This window comes from Ochotona princeps, chromosome 2 (assembly GCF_030435755.1).
Source record: "Ochotona princeps isolate mOchPri1 chromosome 2, mOchPri1.hap1, whole genome shotgun sequence".
Classification (NCBI taxonomy): domain Eukaryota; kingdom Metazoa; phylum Chordata; class Mammalia; order Lagomorpha; family Ochotonidae; genus Ochotona; species Ochotona princeps.
This window is the reverse complement of record NC_080833.1, coordinates 29,462,928-29,482,105: the sequence shown is the minus strand read 5'-3', so window position 1 is coordinate 29,482,105 and position 19,178 is coordinate 29,462,928. Positions and strand designations below refer to the sequence as shown.

At 49.1% G+C, this 19,178-nt stretch overlaps 1 protein-coding gene across 1 annotated transcript in view; it reads left to right on the top strand.

The window, feature by feature from the left end:
* Positions 1 to 19,178, top strand: part of RHBDL2 (rhomboid like 2) — an 89,828-nt gene that overhangs the window by 24,221 nt on the left and 46,429 nt on the right. The window lies entirely within an intron of this gene.

Below are 19,178 nucleotides of genomic sequence, written 5' to 3'. Positions count from 1 at the left end.
AGAAATTTCTGTTGTTTATAAGCTAGCCAGTGAATGGCATTTTTCTCTTTTTTTTCTTTCTTCTCTCTCTCTCTCTTTCTCCTTTTACTTAAGATTTTTCTTATTTTTTCCCCTTTGTTTCTCTCCTTACCCCAGAAACAGCAAGAAGAAATAGCAAATTTGGAAGCAATGAATTCACCCAGTTTTCCCTAAACCTTGAATCTTCCCAACCTGATCAACCATGTAATCATTATTTTAAAAACTGATTAAAAAGATTTATCTTATTTTTATTTTAAAGGCAGATTCTTAAAAAAAGATTTATTTATTTATTTATTTATTTATTTATTTATTTATTTATTTACTAGAGAGGCAGATTTACAAAGAGAAGGAGAGACAGAGAGGAAGATCTTGTGTCCACTGATTCACTCCCCAATGGCTGCAATGGCCAGAGCTGAGTTGATCCAAAACCAGGAGCTCCTTATAAGTTTCTCATGTGCACCATCCACTGCTGCTTTCCCAAGGTGTAAGCAGTGAGCTAGATTAGAGGTGGAGCAGCTGGGACATGAACCAGTGTCCAGATGGAATGTTGGTGCCATGGGCTGAGACAGCCTACTACACCATGTGCCAACCTTGATATTTTTCTTAAAGCAGCTCAAATGAGTTAAGACAATAGGGGAAGTGTTCTCATTCTGTCTGTCTGTGAATCTCTCCTTTCTGCTGCATGGATAGGCATTTGCCAGTTATAAAGCATCCCTTCCTTTCTGCTCTAACTTAAAATGTCAATTCTGTCGTTGATGTATGATTGGGGTTTCGTTCATGTTCTCTATTCTGATTGGTCTATTTATCCTTGAATTCAAATCACATGGCTTTAATTACTGTAACTTGGTAGGTTCAATGTAAAATACTCAACCAGTGCCTTCCACATGGTAAACAACACACACACACACACACACACTATCTAAATACATATTTTTTCTGTGTTTGTTTAGACTTTAGTTAAGACAATGTTTAGCATGTTTGCTATGCTTTTTATGACTCTGCTTAAGATAATATTTAGTAGGGCACATCTGTCCACCAGTCTCAGCCACACTCCGTGAGGATGGAGGAAGACTGTAATATTGTTATTATTACTTGTGGTAAGAAGCAGGAGACATGTATCCAATCTGCTTCCATAGCTGGTGCTCAGGAGAGGCATCACAGACAAACAAGGGATGGCTGGTGTGTGGGGATGCCCAGCAGGACAAACCCTGGTCACAGAGACTTGGAATCAGGTCAGCAAGGGGAGATTTAGGTTCTTGATGGCTGTGTTTGTGAGATTTCTGGCACACAAGTTCCGCTATTCCTCGGCCTTTGTGCTTCCGCCTGTTCCAGTTCCCTTGCTGTGTGCAGGCTTTGGTGATGTGACAATTCATTCTCTGCTCTGGACTTGCTGGGCACTTATGTGGCCATAACCTGAAAAGCAGGGACCTAAAAATGCAGTCAGGCCTGTCGTGAAAACATAAAACAGGGAAGCTTTCAGGAGAAGGATGGGGAAGCTCAGCTAGAGGTGTTTTTTTGGGAGAATCAGGGAAAACCCGGAGAAAGGGCAGTTGTGACATCAAATCCTCGTGATCGCCTCTGCTTCTTGGGAGTGCCGTGGTTATTTCTGATGCTTTACTCATTCACATACATTTTTTAAAAGATTTATTTATTTTTATTGCAAAGTCAGATATGCAAAGAGAAGGAGAGACAGAGAGGGAAATCTTCCATCCGATGATTCACTCCCCAAGTGAGCACAACGGCTGGAGCTGAGCTGATCCTAAGCCAGGAACCAGGAGCTCTTCCGGCTCTCCCACATGGGTGCAGGGTCCTGAGGCTTTGGGCCGTCCTCGACTGCTTTCCCAGGCCACAGGCAGGGAGCTGGATGGGAAGTGGGGCTGCCAGGATTAGAACCGGCGCCCATATGAGATCCTGATGCATTCAAGGCAAGGACTTTAGCAGCTACGCTAGGCCACCGCACCGAGCCCCATCATTCGTATACATTTTACAAGAATCTATTGACGCTACATGTGGCAGTTGCTATCTTTCCTATAGTGAGCTCTTCTACCCTGAATATGGTACTTGCTGCATTTTGTGTTGTTTTTTTTGTTTGTTGTTTTTTTGTTTTGTTTTTTTTATGGGCTGCTAATATCATTTATTTTTTTTATTATATTTTTGACAATCTTTACATAGTTAATTACGGTAAAAAGGTTCAAGGGCTATAGGAAAGTGGGTAAGACTATTATTTCCATATTGTTTCCTTCATGTATCTGAGGTAAAGGGGATTATTGAGGGAGAAGCCCCACCCAGTTTCCCACCCACCCCAAATCCCTGATGTGGGGCATGCTCTGAGATCCTTGCTCAAGTGGTTTTAATAGTTCTCCAGTTATGAATCGCTGCCAGTCTCGCCACTCCAAGCACGATGAGGTCGTTGAAGAATCCACTGATTGACATAGTCCATCATAGAGTCTCCATTTGCCCAGTGTTTCGCTGCCAACATATAGCTGAGGTGGTTGATTGACTTGCTCTGTCTTCTTTTCTTGGCTAGGGTTCTGAGTCCAGCATTTTGATTGGGGAGATCCCCAAAGAAACTTTGAGGTATTCCCAGACCAGATTCTTGTGTGTTCTAGCAAGCACAGGGCCCGGCACAGTCCATCTCCACGATCAGCTGGTGGTTGCAATTGCTGGGTTGGTTCTGTTTTCAGTCCCGACATCCACTGGAACCAATGGGTGTTGTAGTCCAGTCTGGTTCTGCCCAGCACATACTCGGCCCTCACATCAACCAGTGGGAGCTGCAGCCTAGTCGGGGCGACCCACAGTAACCCCCACCAGGCCCGCCCCCTCCCCTGATTTGCCAGTATGTGTAGCAGACTAGTCCAGTCTGTCCCACACCCCATTCGGCTCTCGTACATGTCAATGGGTATTGAAGCTTTGTTCCATCTAACCAGCTCAACTATCCAGACCTCACAGATGTTGTTGAGTGCCTCTCTGTCTAGCTACCCCAGCCCCTGTTCTAGTTTTCATGCCCTCCCGCTGGAGTGGTAACCCAAGAAGAAAGAGCCCACTATTTCACTCCCAGGTCTCTCTCAATCCTGGTTTATGCACTCTTTGGGTGGTTCTGTGGTTTGACTTGACAGAATTAGCCCCCAGTGCCAGCTTCTGCCAGTTGATGCTGTGGCTAAGCCCAAACAACTCTCACCCACTCTAATACTGTTTGCACCAGTAGGAATAATCCGCTCAGTCTGGCTTTTCCCTGATCTAGTCCACATGTGGCGCACAGGTGTTAGTCTGGTCTGCCCCCATCCCAGCCCATGCTGTCCAGTGGGAGTAGCTGTCCAGCAAGGGAACCAACCCCTTGATCCCCTGCCAGTTCTGCCCCCTCCCTTCCTGGTTCTCATGCGTGCTGGTTGGGTGCTGCGGTCACATCCAGTATAGGCATTCCATATTGGCATTCCATATTGTGCACTGGGTTTTTGTCGTGACCGAACCTGGCCCGTCCCACACTTTGTTCTGGTGTTTGGATTTGCCAGTGGATGACATGAACTGATTCAGCCTGGTCTGCCCCGGACCCATGCCAAATGTATGCCAGAGGGAAACTTTCCATGGCCTATTCTGGGCTGTTTCCTATCATGCTTCTTACGCTTACCTGCAGAGACTGTGTCCTGCCAGAGGAGTTGCCCAGGCTCCTCCATCAGACTCTCTTCCAATGCCAGATGTTGCGCATACCAGGGGGTCCTTGAGCCAACCCTACTCAGTTCACCTCCTGTCCTAGCTGGAACAGTGGCTTTTCTTGACTGGCTTTCAACCCATTCTGGTTCTATTTTTTTTTAAGATTTATTCATTTTTATTGTTATTGGAAAGCCGGATATACAGAGAGGAGGAGAGACAGAGAGGAAGATCTTCCATCTGATGATTCACTCCCCAAGTGAGCCGTAACGGCCGGTGCTGCGCCAATCCGAGGCTGGGAACCTGGAACCTCTTCCGGGTCTCCCACATGGGTGCAGGGTCCCAAAGCTTTGGGTCATCCTCAACTGCTTTCCCAGGCCACAAGCAGGGAGCTGGATGGGAAGTGGAGCTGCCGGGATTAGAACCGGCGCCCATATGGAATCCCAGGGCGTTCAAGGCGAGGAGTTTAGCCACTAGGCCACACCATCGGGCCCCCCATTCTGTTTCTTGCTGTTGGATGTTTCAGCCCCGCCATGGCTCGTCCATACCCATATACGGCTCACATATGGCTCAGTAGGGGTTGTGACCTAGCCTAGTCCAGATGGTGTTGGGGTCTGGCCTGGCCTGGTGCATCCAGTCCCTGTTCACACTAGTGCCAAGGGAGACTACAACTGTTTCCTGGTTAGAACACAGCCCCATTCCAACACACGCGCCCCTTGGTGGGATCCTCAACCCAGTTAGGGTGTCCCCTTAGCTCCCCAGCCAGACCTGTTCCCAGCCATAGATCACACGCATACCAGTGGCTGCTCTGAGTCAGCTTGGCTTAGTCCCTCACATGTCCTGGCCTCTGCCTTAGACACTGTGGCTTAGCATCCTTGACTCACACAGACCAGTAGGTGCAAGACTGGACAATAAGATGCTGGACTCTATGTTTGGTGTATGCTTGCAATGGGGGAATCTCAACTGAACTTGAGCTGTGGTTATGCAACAAGGTGGAGGAATCCACCATGGTGGGAGGGTTTGGGGAGGGGTGGGAGAACCCAAGTATCTATGTAACTGTGTCACATAATACAATGTAATTAATGAAGTTAAATAATAATAATAAAAAAAAAAAAAAGATCCTAGCTCGGTATGACTGTTCAATCCTGGTTTCTAGTTTCACTTGTAGGCTAGGGTTTGTTCAGTCCTGCCCATTACCACATTAGCGAACTGTTGGAGCTACTTTGCCCAGCTTGTCCGACCCCCAGGTCTGGACCACATGTTCACCAGTGGGAGCTATGACTTTGCCAGGGGAGTTTCCCAAGTTCCTCCACTTGATCCCCTTCCAGACCCAGTTCTCATACATGCCAATGGGTTTTAGGCCAGTGCCCGGTGCAGTCTGGCTTTCCATTTGGCCGTATATGAGCTGGTGAATGTTGCAGCCCGGCCCATCCCACACCCTATTCAGGATGCATATTCGAGTGCTGCTGCCTTGACCAGTCCCGACTGTTGTGGCAGGCTCCTTGGTCACACTTAGCTTAGTCCATCACCACCCAAACTCTTGAGCTAACCAGTGGGGCTAGAATTTCCACAGGGTTTGGCCCATACATCCCCCACAGAATCTACCCCTGGATATGGTTCTCGAGTACTAGTTAATGTTATGGCCCTGCCTAATGTGACCCATCTGCTGATTCATCATCATGTCACGTAATAGGATATCCTGCTGGACAAGCCCCAAGCCTTCGCTTTTGCATGAACTGGTGTTCAGTGCTCAGCATTGTTAAGTGATTACAAGTTTTTCAAAGGAAGAGTTACTGTCATTGGGAATCTTTAGGATTGACTCAGATCCCAGAAGCACAGTGGGATCAACCTAGAGCTACCTAAGCAGTGATTCAAAGAACCAAAACCCCAGAGCTCCCCAGCTGGGTGGCCAGCAGGCAGAGCCTGGTGCCAAATGGCACACTGGCCACTCAGGGACAGCTCACCTTGTGCACATGGTGGCTGGAGTCGGGATCTGAGCAAGACGCCCCGTCCTGAGGCCCACCAGCAGCTGGGAGGCTGCTGGAAGTGTAAACCCCCAGGCCCAAGGTCGCGCCCCTCCCCAATCCCATTCACTGCCCAATGAGGGCGGTGGGTGGGTCCCAGACCTACCCAGCCATGGAGACGCCTCCCCTTGGTGTGCTCACCCCAAAGGGAGCAGCCCCCGAACCCAGGCAGGCCCGGGCACAGCTCACCACGTGCACATGGTGGCTGGAGTTGGGATCCAAGCAAGATGCCCTAAGGCCCACCCGGATTTTGTGTTGTTTTAAGAGGATACCACTGACTGGGTAATTCATGAACATTTTTTTTTTTTTTTATTGATAGGGTTGTTGCTAGACCAAGCTGAAGCCAGGGCCAAGAATTCCATCTGAGTCTCTCGTGTGGATGGCAAGATCTCAAGTGTTCAGACCGTCACCTGCTACCTCCCAGGTTTATGAGCAGGAAAGTAGATTGGAAACAGAGATGGAACTCTGATATGGGCATGTGGCTGTCCCAAGTGACAATTCAACCCACAGTTCTGTGATGCTCATTCCTGAACCAAGTAATTTTACTTATTTACTTAATTTTTTAAAATTTTGATGATCTTTACATAGTTGATTAGGGCACAAAGGGTCAAGGGCTGCAGGAAAGTGAGTAAGACCATTGTTTCCACATTCTGTTTTTTTCTTTCCTGTATCTAGGGGAAGGGGAGAGGCAAAGGGAGAAGCCACACCTACCCTGTACCATTCCAGGGTCCCCGATGTGGGGCATGCTCTGAGGGTTCTGCTCAAGTAGTTTCAATAGTTCAACTGTTCTGAATTGCTGCCAATCTCACCATTGCAAACATGATGAAATCTCTTCAGAATCAGCTGGCTAACATAGTCCATCTAGCGTCTCTACTTGCCCAGATTTTCACTGCCAACACTTGGCTGGGATAGTTGACCAATTTGTTCTGTCCTCTGTTGTGGTATCAGGTATCCTCTGCAGGCCTCAATATACTACCATATCCTCCATGTGCACCTGGATATGCTGTCCACTGCTCTGTCTGAGCCACTGAGGAGGCTCCGCATTGACACACGCACTCCATGGTCAGACCATGGAACCTACAATTCTCTTCATGGTTGGGGTTCTGAGTCCAGCAGTTTGACTGGGGAGATCTCCAAAGAAATTTTGTAAAACAAATGATCCCAGACTAGATTCTTGGGTGTGTTTGCTAGTACAATGTCTGGTACAGTCCGTCATCTCTATCAGCTTATGCACATGCTGGTGGTTGCAATTGCTGGGTCAGTTCTGTTTCCAGCCCCATCTTCTACACAAACCAATGGGTGTTGGAGCCCATCCCAATCCTGCCCACCATGTATACCAGTGGGAGCTGCAGCCTAGTTGGGGCGATGACAAATAACCCTCACCAGTCCCACCCCCTACCCTAGTTTCCATACTTGCCAGTATATACAACAGACTGATTCAGTCTGTCCTGCAACCCATTCAGCTCTCATACTTGTCAATGGGCATTGAAGCCTAGTTCAACCCAACAAGATCCACTATCCAGCCCACACATCTGCCAATGGGTGCCATACTGTCTAGCCATGCCTGCCCAAGTTCTGGTTCGCATGCTCACCAGACGGAGTGGCATCCTAGGAGGGACATACCCACTGTTTCCCTCCTGTGCCATTCCCACTCCAGAATCATGCACTCTCTATATGGTTCTGCAGTTTGATTGACAGAATTAGCCCGCCATGCTAGCATCTGCTAGCTGATGCTGTGGCAGAGCCCAATCAATCCACACCCACTCTGACTTATACTTGCACCAGTAGGAACAGTCAACCCAGCCTGGCTTTTCCTTGGTCCAGCTCACATGAGGCTCACAGGTGTTGCAGCTCTGCTGGGTCTGTTCTGCCCCCACTCCAACTCATGTTCTTCAGTAGGAGTGGTGATTCACATTCCCCCTACAAATTTTGTTCCCTCCCCCCAGGGTTTTACATGTGCTGGTTGGGTGCTGTGGCCTGGTCTGGCATGACCTGCCTCACCTCAGCTTTTGCCATTGGCTGCCATAGCCTGGCCTGGTCTGGTCTGGCCCACCCCCAATTCCAGCTAAGCTTGGTGGGGGATAAAGCCTACCTGAGACTAGCCTGCACCCAGTCCAAGCCTTCATGTGCACTAGTTTGTGTTGTGACCGAACCTGGCCAGCATTCTAGTGCTTAGGTTTGCCAGCAGGCAATGTGAACTGGCCCTGCCTGATTCGCCCCCGATTTGTGCCAAATGTATGCCACTGGGTACCATTCCCTGGCCTGGTCTGGGCTACTCCCTATCATGGTTCTTGTGCTCACCTGCATGGACTGTGTCCCAACAGAGTTTACCAGGCTCTTCCATCAGAACCTCTCCCAATGCCAGATCTCATGCACACAGGTGGGTCCATGGCCTTGCCCTACTCAGTCCACCTCCTGACCTAGCAGGAACGATGGCCTTTCTTGATGGCCTTCAACCCATTCTGATTATTATTGTTGGGTGTTACAGCCTAGTCTAGCCTGGTCCACATGCACTCACAGCTCATACCCGGCTCATCAGGGGCAAAAACCTAGCCTAGACTGTTCTGCATCTACCCTGGTCCTCACAAGCACCAGTGGGTGCTGGGATTTAGCCGAGTCTGGCACACTCAACCCCAGTCCACACTTGTGCCTAGGTATGCTGCAGCCATATCCAGACCAGAATGAGGCTCCCATTCCAGCCCCATGCTATCCAGTGGGAACCACAACCCAGCCATGGCATCCCCTTAACTCCCCAACCAGGTGTGTTTCCAGCTATAGATCTTGCATGTGGCAGTGGTTGCTTCTGACCCAGCTTGGCCTAGTCCTTCACCTGTCATGATCTTTGCCTTTGGATGCTGTAACCTGGCCTGACCCAGCCTATTCCTAGTCCCACCATTTGCTGGTGGGTGCTGGAACCTGGTCCTGCTCTGTCTGCTCCCATCCCAGTCTCATGTAACCTGGTAGATGTGACAGTCTAGCTGAGCTTGACCTGTACTCCAGCCTGGTTTCTGCTCTTGCAAGTGAGGTAAGGTTGGCTCTACCCTACCCAGTTGTCCCCTTCCAAAACCAATCTACACATTAGCCAACAGTTGGAGTTACCCTGCTCAGGCTGTCCAACACTAGATCTTGTGCTCACCAGTGGGAGCTGTGACCCCCAATATGTTCCCCAAGTTCCCAGGTTCCCCTACTTGGCCCACTCCCTGACCCAGAGCTCACATGCTTCAGCAGGTGCTAGATCCTTACCTGGCATAGCCTGCCACTCCATCTTGGCCTTTGTATGAGCTGGAGGATGTTGTGGCCCTGCCTGCCTCACACCCTGTGGTAGGATGCACATTTGGGTGCTGCAGCCTGGACCTGCCCAGACTGTTTCCAGCCCCAGCACCTGAGAGTGTCAGCGAGTTCCATGGACACTCCTAGCTCAGCCCATCACCACCCCAACTCTTAAACTAACCAGTGGGACTTAGCCATAACTTTTGTGTGGACTGGTGTGTGGCAGTCAGAGATGTTCAATGCTAACAGCCAATCTCAGGACTCCCATGTAGGCTGGTAAATCAGTCTGACCCAAACAGATCTTATGGATTCTCCCCTCCAAACCACCAGGTTTCAGTCCCCAAGCTTGCCAGCAAGTTCAGTGACCTTGTCGCTAGAAGTCACACAGGATTCATCCCTCACCAACACTCATATCGTCCTTATCCATGGATGTTCCCAGGCAGCAATTTACATACCCCCAAAATTTTAGAGTTCACCTCTGTGGTACCAGCAGGCAGAGCCTGGTGCCATTTGGCACACTGGCCACCCAAAGCCCAGGACTCACTCACCGCATGGCAGTAGTGGCCATGTCCTGAGTCCCAAGCATTGAGTTCCACCTGGTTCAGGTACCCTCAGCAGCCGCCAAACTGCTGACGACTCCTTTCACTCAAGCCCTGTGGCTGGTGTTTATCTATTTTTAAGGCAGAATGACAGACAAGGAAAGAAAGAGAGAGAGAGAGATCTTCCATTTGCTACCTACCAGGATCATCAACAGGAAACAGGACCAGAAATGTGTCACAATCATTGCATTTTTAGACAAATTGAAAAGTTGTGGCAACTCTTTGTTGAACAGATGCATAGCACCATTTTTGCAGTAGTTCAGATGATTTGTTTTAGTACTTTTAGCTAACTTTAGTACTTTTAATTAAGATATGTATGAATAGCATTTTAAAGAGGCAATGATATAATACTTGTAAAAATTTTAAGATTTGTTTGAAAGGCAGACAGACACCAATAGAGTAAGCAACCTTTCTTCCTCCAGTTTACTCCTCAAATGCACATCACATCTGGGCCAGTTTCTCACGTGGGGGACAGAAATTCAAGTACGTAAGGCATCACCTGCTGCCTTCAGTGATTGAGATCCTAGACACTCATGGAAAGGAAAAGGAGAATATATGGCAGTCTCAGGGGTTTCCTAACCAGCAGGCCCCTGCAGCCACTGAGGGAATGAGATGATGGTGTCCTGCAGCAGCAAGAATCACTGGAGACAGTCTGGTCGAGCATGTCCACTTATTATAAAGCAAGCACAAACTTATATAGACTAAGAAAAGGGAAGGCGGGGGGGCATCTCCCGACAGTCCTCCCACCCAACGATGACACTGTGATTGGCTAGAAGGCACGTCAACGTCTATCTCTCTGGATGCTTCTATCATGTAGTAGGTCACGCACAACACGTATGGCTGACAGGTATGCTGCATGTCACAGGTAGGTAGGCTGTAGGTCACAGACAACAATTAAGTTGGCAGGTAACAAGGACCGCACCTGACTTCTCAGAGTTGCTTATCAAGGAAGTCCCAGCACAGCTCATCCAAGAACAGCGAAGAAAAACTGGGGTGAAAGCCAATGGCTCTTGCCTGTACGGCCAGTGATCAGGCCAATGGTCTCGGTGAGCCAAGACCATTGTTAGAGATTTCCCCTGGGGATACAGTGTGCTATGTTCCTATGACCTCCGTCATAGGCCAAGCAGGCAGAGACCCAGGGGTGATCTCCCACATGGGGTAACCTTTCAGGAATCCTGGGAAACAGGAAGAACATAATGTAATCTTCCAATGTTGTCACATCTTTGATCTGATTGAATAATCAGCAAATGTCTATGCAAAGTAGGCAACTCAGTGTCAGCCTGTGATTGATTCACATGATTAACACACACCTTGATCAATCAGGCAACTTCCACCTGTGGAAGCTCATGAAAATCTCAAGCCAGATAGTCCTAGCTGGCAGGTTCCTTTGGGCAGCCCCTCCCAGTAGCTAGGAGCTTTCTCTGCTTCTTTCAATAAACTTTCTTTGCTTTACTCACCCTTCTTTGCTAATGCTCTTCATTCTTCATGATCATGAGACCAAGAGCCTGGTAGAGAAGGAGCGCTATCATGCAATGGACTATATCACTTTTTGATCGACTGGGCAGGGATGAGAACTTGTGAACCAAAGGGAGAGGCTAGGCTGCAGCACAGGGGGCTACGACACAGGAGCTATGTCAACTTCAAAGAAGCCACCACTTTTCTTGGGGATGAGCTACGACCTAGCAATTGGAGCCAGACTCCTCCTGGCCCTCCTGCAGCACCAGGGTTTGCATGAACAGAAAGTTAGAATCTGAAGGGCAATCTCGACCCAAACCTGGGCCCTCCATGGACATCACAAATGGCATTTTAATCACTAGGCCAAACTCCTGCTTTATTTTTGAAAAGATTTATTTATCTGCTTGAAAGAGATAACTTCCACCTGCTGTTTCACTTAACAAATGGCTATAATGGCTAGGACTGGGCCAGGCCAAAGCCAGGAACCAGAAACTTTTTCTGAGCCTTCCACATGGGTGCAGGGACCCAGGAACTTGGACCATCCTCTGCTGCTTTCTCAAGTGCATTAGCAGGGAGCTGGATTGGAAGTGAAGTAGTTGATACTTGAACTGTCACTCTGATTAGAATACCAGCATTGCAAATAGTGGCTTAACCAGCCATGCCACAATGTCAGCCTTTCTCCTTTTATAAAAAAATTAAATAATTGATTATTTTCATTTATTCAAAAAGCTATAGATAGAAATAGAGAAGAGGAAGAGAGAGATATTGCACTCTTAAACTATACTACAATGTAAATATTTATTTTGCACTGGGAAATTAAATAATGTGTGTGACTCACTTAATTGTAATGTTGGCTTTATTGCAATGGTCTGGATATGAACCTGCAATATTTCTGAGCTATGCTTGTGTTCAACTGGTTTTTGTACATTAATCCTAAATACGCTCAACTTGCTAAGCATTCATTGAAGGAGATCGTAGTGTTGGGGGGAGGTGTTCTGCATGGGTCAGTATATCACCTGCAAATGATTAGCTTTGTTTTTCCTTTCCAGTTTTTTTTTTTAAAGATTTATTCATTTTATTACAGCCAGATATATACAGAGGAGAGACAGAGAGGAAGATCTTCCGTCCGATGATTCACTCCCCAAGTGAGCCGCAACGGGCCGGTGCGCGCCGATCCGAAGCCTGGAACCTGGAACCTCTTCCGGGTCTCCCACGCGGGTGCAGTGTCCCAATGCATTGGGCCATCCTCAACTGCTTTCCCAGGCCACAAGCAGGGAGCTGGATGGGAAGTGGAGCTGCCGGGATTAGAACCGGCGCCTATATGGGATCCTGGGGCTTTCAAGGTGAGGACTTTAGCCGCTAGGCCACGCCGCCGGGCCCTTTCCAGTTTTTAAAAAATATATTTTTTTTCTCTTTTTAATGGACAGTCTGTGACGTTTAGTATAATATCAAATCCAAATCAGGGTAATAGGCATTCTCGTCCCGTTTCTGATTCTAGGAAAAAGTTTCTTGTTATGCCCCGATACCCATCGACCAGCAATGAAGTCAGGACACTCGGAGTCTTCTGCGGTAATCTTTATTGCACGCTCATCAGGTTGAAGGAGGAAGGCCCCTATCCCGGGGAAATGAGCTACTCTTATGCCGGAAGATTACGCCCATCCTTGGCTATACAGTTGTCATGCTTAGGTTTTGCGTCCTGATTGGCATGACAGTGTGAGCACGCCTTGATCATGCATCACCCTCCCTTAGGGATTGGTGGAGTGAGGTGATCAAGCGCCGGTCACACACAGGCTCTCCGCGCATGCGCCACTTGGCGCACGCGCAGTGCTCAGCGCCATCTTAACTGAACGCGGCGGCGGGCAACAGTTTCTAACAGTTCCCACTGGGCGATAGCAAGCCCGTAGGAGTGGGAGAGAGAGACAGACAGAAGGCAAGAGAGGAGAAAGTGAGAGAGAGGAGAGATCTTTCATCTAGGTAGAAAATACTAATACAACACAAGTTTGGCATAACTTTATAACCCTAAAACATACTTTGTATAATTTAAATGAACTCCAAAGACCATTATCTCATTCAAATTGAGTTTCATCCTGTGAGAGTTCCAGGGATCCAACTGGAAGTCTCCAAATCAGGAGACTTGGTTTACAATTTGGAAGAATTATCAAAAGGGAATCACTAGGTCAAAATAAAATACATTTAACTGAGCATTTTAACAAAGATCATAAGTCAGAGCTGATTGGGCTTAAGGTGATCATTAAAAATAGGCAGGTAACTTTCACTTCTTTCCAAACTCTATAACAGCAACAGCAAAGCGCTGCTTACCTAAGTCAGTTCCAATAGCTCGAAAGAACATTGAATCCGCACATGAACCCATTGTTTATGACAGTGACATTTGGAGGCTCTTGAACATGCTGGGGAGGCTCTCAGGCCAGGCAAAGGGTTTTATTGTCAAGAGAGTGTGGTGGGCCATTCCCCTGTGGGAGTCACAGATGGTCAGGGTGGTCCCAGCAGGGCAATCCCGACATTCTTAGGTGGAGTGTTGGCTGGAACAGAAGATGTTCACTTTGTCAGGGTGGTCACATTGGAGTCACTCAGCCAAACACATTCCTGTAGGAATGTCTGCAGGATAAAGCTAGCATAAACTGCAGAGAAGGGGGGAGAGTCTCCTGGGTTGGAAAGGGTTAAGGGACTCAGGTCCCTCACTAGCGCAGCTGGGGAAATAAGTCTGGCCAGCTGTAGCCTTTCCTTCTGGATGTTGGTGGAGGAGTGGGGACAAAGCAGGAGCTTCCGTCTCTTGCCAGACAATCCTGACAGTGCCTGCAAGGGTGCAGCCAAGAGACTTTGGCTAAAAGCTGGACAGAACAGGGGAAGGTCAAGGTGGATCACAGAACAGCTGTCGTATTAGAGGGGTAGGGCCATCACAGCAGCTAAGTCAATCCATTCCAGCTAGGCACAGAAAGTCCATTTAGGCTAACTCTCTCCATCCTCTAGCTTGTAAGCAGGTCATGCAGTGGTGTAGAAAAATATCAGGCATTTGTCTTTAAGCTCTAGCGGGTGGGGAAGGAGAGATGTCAGGGGAATCTGGGCGTCTAAGGTGGCACCCCAAAAGAATGTCTACTGTAGATCGTGTGTTTCTCATCTGGAGTGAGAGGCTAAAATCAGGATCATCTTTCATTTGTATCACCCCTGAGTTTGAGACATTTCTCAACAAAAAAAATCTGTCATTGCCTGTGGTGCCCAGACATGCACTGAAGCCCCCAGGGAAGGGAGGAAGGTGAGGGTGGGATTAGCACACATCACCCAGGGTCGTTCAACCATCCACGTCTAGAACAGCACGTGCAAGGATTGATCAGTTCCCTTTACCAGCAGTGAGCTAGAACCGGTTCTCTGCCAGGAAAAAATATATATATAATATATATATATTTATATATATATATATATTATATATGTGTGTGTTATATATATATATAATCACTCTGTCCCCTGAAGGAAAATAGTAACCTGAGTCTTGTCTAATGGGTCTGATTTTGACAATGAACCTTTCCAGCAAAAGCCTTAGCAAAGGTATTTAGAGTTTGGAGAGATGGAGAGAAGGTGCCAATCCTGGCTGCTGCTTGGATTGGTGACTAGGCAGGTGAAGGGATAATGAAACATGGTAGGGGAATAAAACTTCTCCCCAGCAAGCTTTGTCTGAGGTCTAGGCCACGTGGGAAGGGTCCTGACAGAGGGAATCCAAAGAGAGACTTAGGAAGGAAGAGTACCAGAGAACATGCTGGAGAACCTGTCTCCAGATCTGCATCTGATGAGTCCAGATGGAAAAGCCACCTGTCTTCGAAAGTGTTATTTGAGGTCTGACCCAGAACTAGAGATAGTTAGCAAATACTGGCTAGCAGGGCCAGGAAGCTGAGTCTGTGGAGGAGATTTGGGCAGGGTCAAGAGAGCATTTAGAGGAGTGGCAAGCAGAAAAAGGGACGAGGACTTGTCAGGGTCTAGAGCAGATGGGGTGTCCGTTGAGGTACACAGCACAAGAGCTCATCATAGCCTCGCTCCCACCTGTGCCCACTCTCACCAACAAATGGATCTCCAAGGAAGGAAGAAAATGCAGATTTTTTTTTAAGCCCTACACCCTCAGGTACTGTTGTAGTCTGGGGTCCAGTCCGGGAGCTCTCTGAAAAATACTGCCCAGGCCTGAATTATAAAATGACTTCAAGATCATCCCTAGTCGCATGACAGGCCTGCCCTGCGAAAGGAAGCTAAGACTGAACGGGACCACATTCCCAGAACTGAACTGAAAGTACTCTCAGCCCCAGGGGACTGCTCAGGTTCATCCAGCTAGCCTGACTCCCGAGTCTTAAGACCAGCAGCTCCAATGAGATGTTTGGATGCTACTTGGAGTCACATTTAAATTGGATTTGAGTTGCATTGGAGTCCAGAGTCACACTGGAGTTTTATCCAAGCATTGGCACCAAAATTGTTTCAGGGAATTTCATACAAAACAACAAAGGCAACCTCAGTTCTTGTTTCATACAAAAGAAGAATTTTCACTTGAATAATTTCAGTGAGCATATAAGATTTATTAAAGATATTAAAGATAGAAGCCTCCTGTTGTAGTGTCAGGAAGAGGGCTCCCAGAGAGGAAGGACCCAAGAAAATGATGAAAGCGTGTATTTAAAGCATAATTTGGGTGCGCAGAACAATGACTAACAATCAACAAAAGGAAAGGAACAAATTGTATCAGAAAGCCACAACTGTAATCCTGTCTAGCTGAGCCAGTGTGAAGCCAGGAGCGTCTTCCGGATCTCACACATGGTGCAGGAGCCCAAGGATTTGGTCCATCCTCAGCGGCTTTCCCAGCCCACAAGCAGGGAGCTGGACCAGAAGTGGAACAGCTGGGACACAAATCGGCACCCACCCGGAATGTTGGTGCCTACAGACAGAGGACTGGCCATGCTGATCCTCTTTCCATTCTCATTATAAGCTAAGAACTCAGATGGGTGTCCTGCTAACAGTAGCTTCTGTGCAGAAGCAAGCGTTGTGTACACTTTTAAAGAGACTCCCCTTTTTTCATTCCAGCAGGGAGGTGACTCTAACTACCTGCTGGCTAATCTAACTGTCACACTTCAATGGAACTGATTCACATGAATGAATTTATAAGAGACGAACAGGGCCTGGCACAATAGCCTTGGGGCTAAATACTTGCTTTGCTTGTGCCGGGATCCTATATGGGCACCAGTTCATGTCCTGGCTCCTCCACTTCTCATTCAACTCCCTGCTTGTGGCCTGGGAAGGCAGTAGAGGGTAGTCCCAAACTTTGGGACCCTGCACCCACATGGAGATCCAGAAGAAGCTCTGGTTTCTGGCTTCAGATTGGCTCAGCTCCGACCATTGTGGCCATATGGAGAATGAACCAGCCATGGAAGATCTTTGTCTCTCTCTCCTTTTCTCTCTGTAAATCTGCCTAACAAAAACAAATAAATTACAAAACAAAAAAGAAACCATCTCCTTTAAACTTAGTAGTCACATGATTTTAAAAAAAATAGTTCTTGTCAGCACTTCATACACAAGCTCAATTGATCCAGTTGTTTTGAGCTGTCATTAGTTATTTTAAGTCTGTCAAACCACTTATTGGAGATGCTTCCACTCAAAGGAGTATACAGCCAAAGAAATAAGATGTTCCTTTGGATCAGGAATGTTTTTGTAGGGTTTCCTACCAGTGTACCTATGGAATGCAGTCCCTGGTATCGGCATAGGGATCTCTAACATCAAGTGTCAGAATAGAGCACAGCGTTCCTAGCAGCTGCCAGGAAATCATTTTTTTTCTGTACAGGAACACTGAATCTTAATTGAAAACTTGGCTTGACCCATGTTCTCATCCCAGTCCAGAGTCACATGAGCCTTGCAGGAAGATCAGAGAGGCGCAGTGCCTCCCAGCCAGCAACACTGGGCACCACCAAAGGTGGACTAGACCTGCCTAGTCATCACTGCCAGGGACACAGCCAGAGTCCACCAAGCCCTTCTTGAGCGGATCCTCCTGGCCTCCAATGAGTACTGCTAGCAGTTGCTGCCATATTGCATCCCTTTGCATGGCTTCCTGCTGTCTGCTGTCCTTCTGTACCTCTAATTCTGGGGAACTCCAATTAGGCTTTCCAACCCCAGCCTTATACATCATTTCCTCCAAAGGCCTTCCAGGGTTCTCTCCTGCAGGGCCACCCTCTGCGGGTCCCTGCGGCCAGAATTGGGGAAGCATCTACTGAAGGACTTCATTCGCTGTCTTCCCAGTGGAGTAGCAAGAAAGGGGTCATGGTCATCTACCTCTTCATTCAAAGTGTGCAATCCACAGAAACGAGCAGGCCTATGTTACCAAGGGCCAAGGAAACCCAGGATGATGGGCAGGATCCAAGGGGCTGTGGGTAAACCTCTGGGAAGCATCATCAAGGCGCCCCACCTGGGCCCTGCAGGTCCTTGGGGGAGGGTGATGGGAGGACTCGGCCAGGCTTCCCAGAGGAGGCCCACAGAGACCTTTTATAGGGAGCCGAGGGGAGGGGAAGGGGAGCCGGGCACCGGGCGGGACCAGGCAGGACCAGGCAGGACGCCAGGCCTTGGAGGAGGGAAGGAGAAGGGAGGGGTGCTCTGGCTCAGCCCCAAGCAGGCGGAGCAGGAGAACTCATTCATCCCAGGCCAGCCCACCAGCCACTGCCGAGCAGGCTGGCCCGGCCCAGGCCAGTCTCCCCTTCGAGATTGGGAGGGAATTTCCTGGGGATCCCTCCTGCCCCAGGGGGAATCGGCCGGGCGACTTCAGTCCCAGGAGCAGGGACGCAGGAGCTCCTAGAAGCCCAGGAACTTCGACCTGCAGGCAGCCCCGCGAGCCTGCGACGCCCGGACCACTTGTGCTGCCCCGAGGCGAGGTCCCCCCAGGTGAGGTGTGGCGCGCAGCAGGAAGCGCGGAGCGGAGTGTGTGCGCGTGGGGTGGGAGGACACTTCAGGGCCGAGGATGGCCCGCCGGTTCAGGAAGAAGGCGGGAAGGGAGGGCGCTGCTGGGTCACCTCTTCCCGGTCACCTCCCCGAGGGGCCGCTGAGGATCTTCAAGTTTCGTTTCACAAGTTGGCAGCAGGTAGAGCCGTGTGGCCGGGGCTTGATGGGTGTCCACCACCACCGCTCCGTTACCGGGCTCTACCCTCTATAAGAAGCTGGCTTTCTCCCCATCAGTTCTCCTCCACGCCTGGCTAGCCCCCAACTGCTTCTCCCAGCCCAGGGCCAGTTCCTGCCCAGCCAGACCAGCGTTTCTCCTGGGCACAGGAGCTCTGAGATCACACATTGCGTCCTTCAGCTCCAAGCCCTGAGCTCCTTCCTTGAGCTCCTTCCTGGTACCGGGTGCCTCCGGGCTTCAGCTCGCTCATTCGTTTATTACTTTGGTTTGGTTGGGTGGTGATTGTTCGAGCCAGTGGGTGATTTTTCTGGGAGGTGGGACAGTTTCTTCTTCCCTTGGAGTAGGACAATGCCGCGGATGCCGCCACTACTACCGTGGAATCCACGACAGGCTGCGTGTGAGAGGCGTGGCCCAGGGGAAGACTATTTTTGGAGTCTAGCAGAGAGACTTGGATTCATAGTCCAGGTGTCTCCTGTTGACTTCGTGTCACTCAGCTTCCTCAGCTGTAAAATGGTGTTTTTTCTCCACAGGATGGGTGACTAGGCAGCTCCAGCACCAGGCCACCTGGCAGGTGCACCTGGGGCTTGCTGCTGCACACCTGTGTGTGCCTACCTGCCACGCCCCTCTCTATTGGGCTCCTGTCCTCTCTCTAAGCTTATAAAGAGATACGCCAACCCCTGACCTAGAAGGCACTGGAGACTGGCAGTGAAGGGGGTGGCCCAGGCGGAGGGAGGCCAGAAAGGAGGGGCTGGATGGGGAAGGTGCCAGCCGCTGGTGTCTGATGGAAGCTCTGGGGCCTGCGTCCTACTGTGCTTCTGAATGGTGCCCTCACTGAACCCGTGGCAAGGGAACAACTGGCTCCCAGCGCCAGCTCTGCCTGGCCCCAGGGCAACGCCATCTCATTTAATCATCCTGTTAGATTCCTATTATTGCCCCCATTTTATTGATAAGGAACTAAGGATACACACAGGTTAATGGATTTGCTTGGGGTCATGTGGTTGATGAGTCACGGCTCCAGGAGTC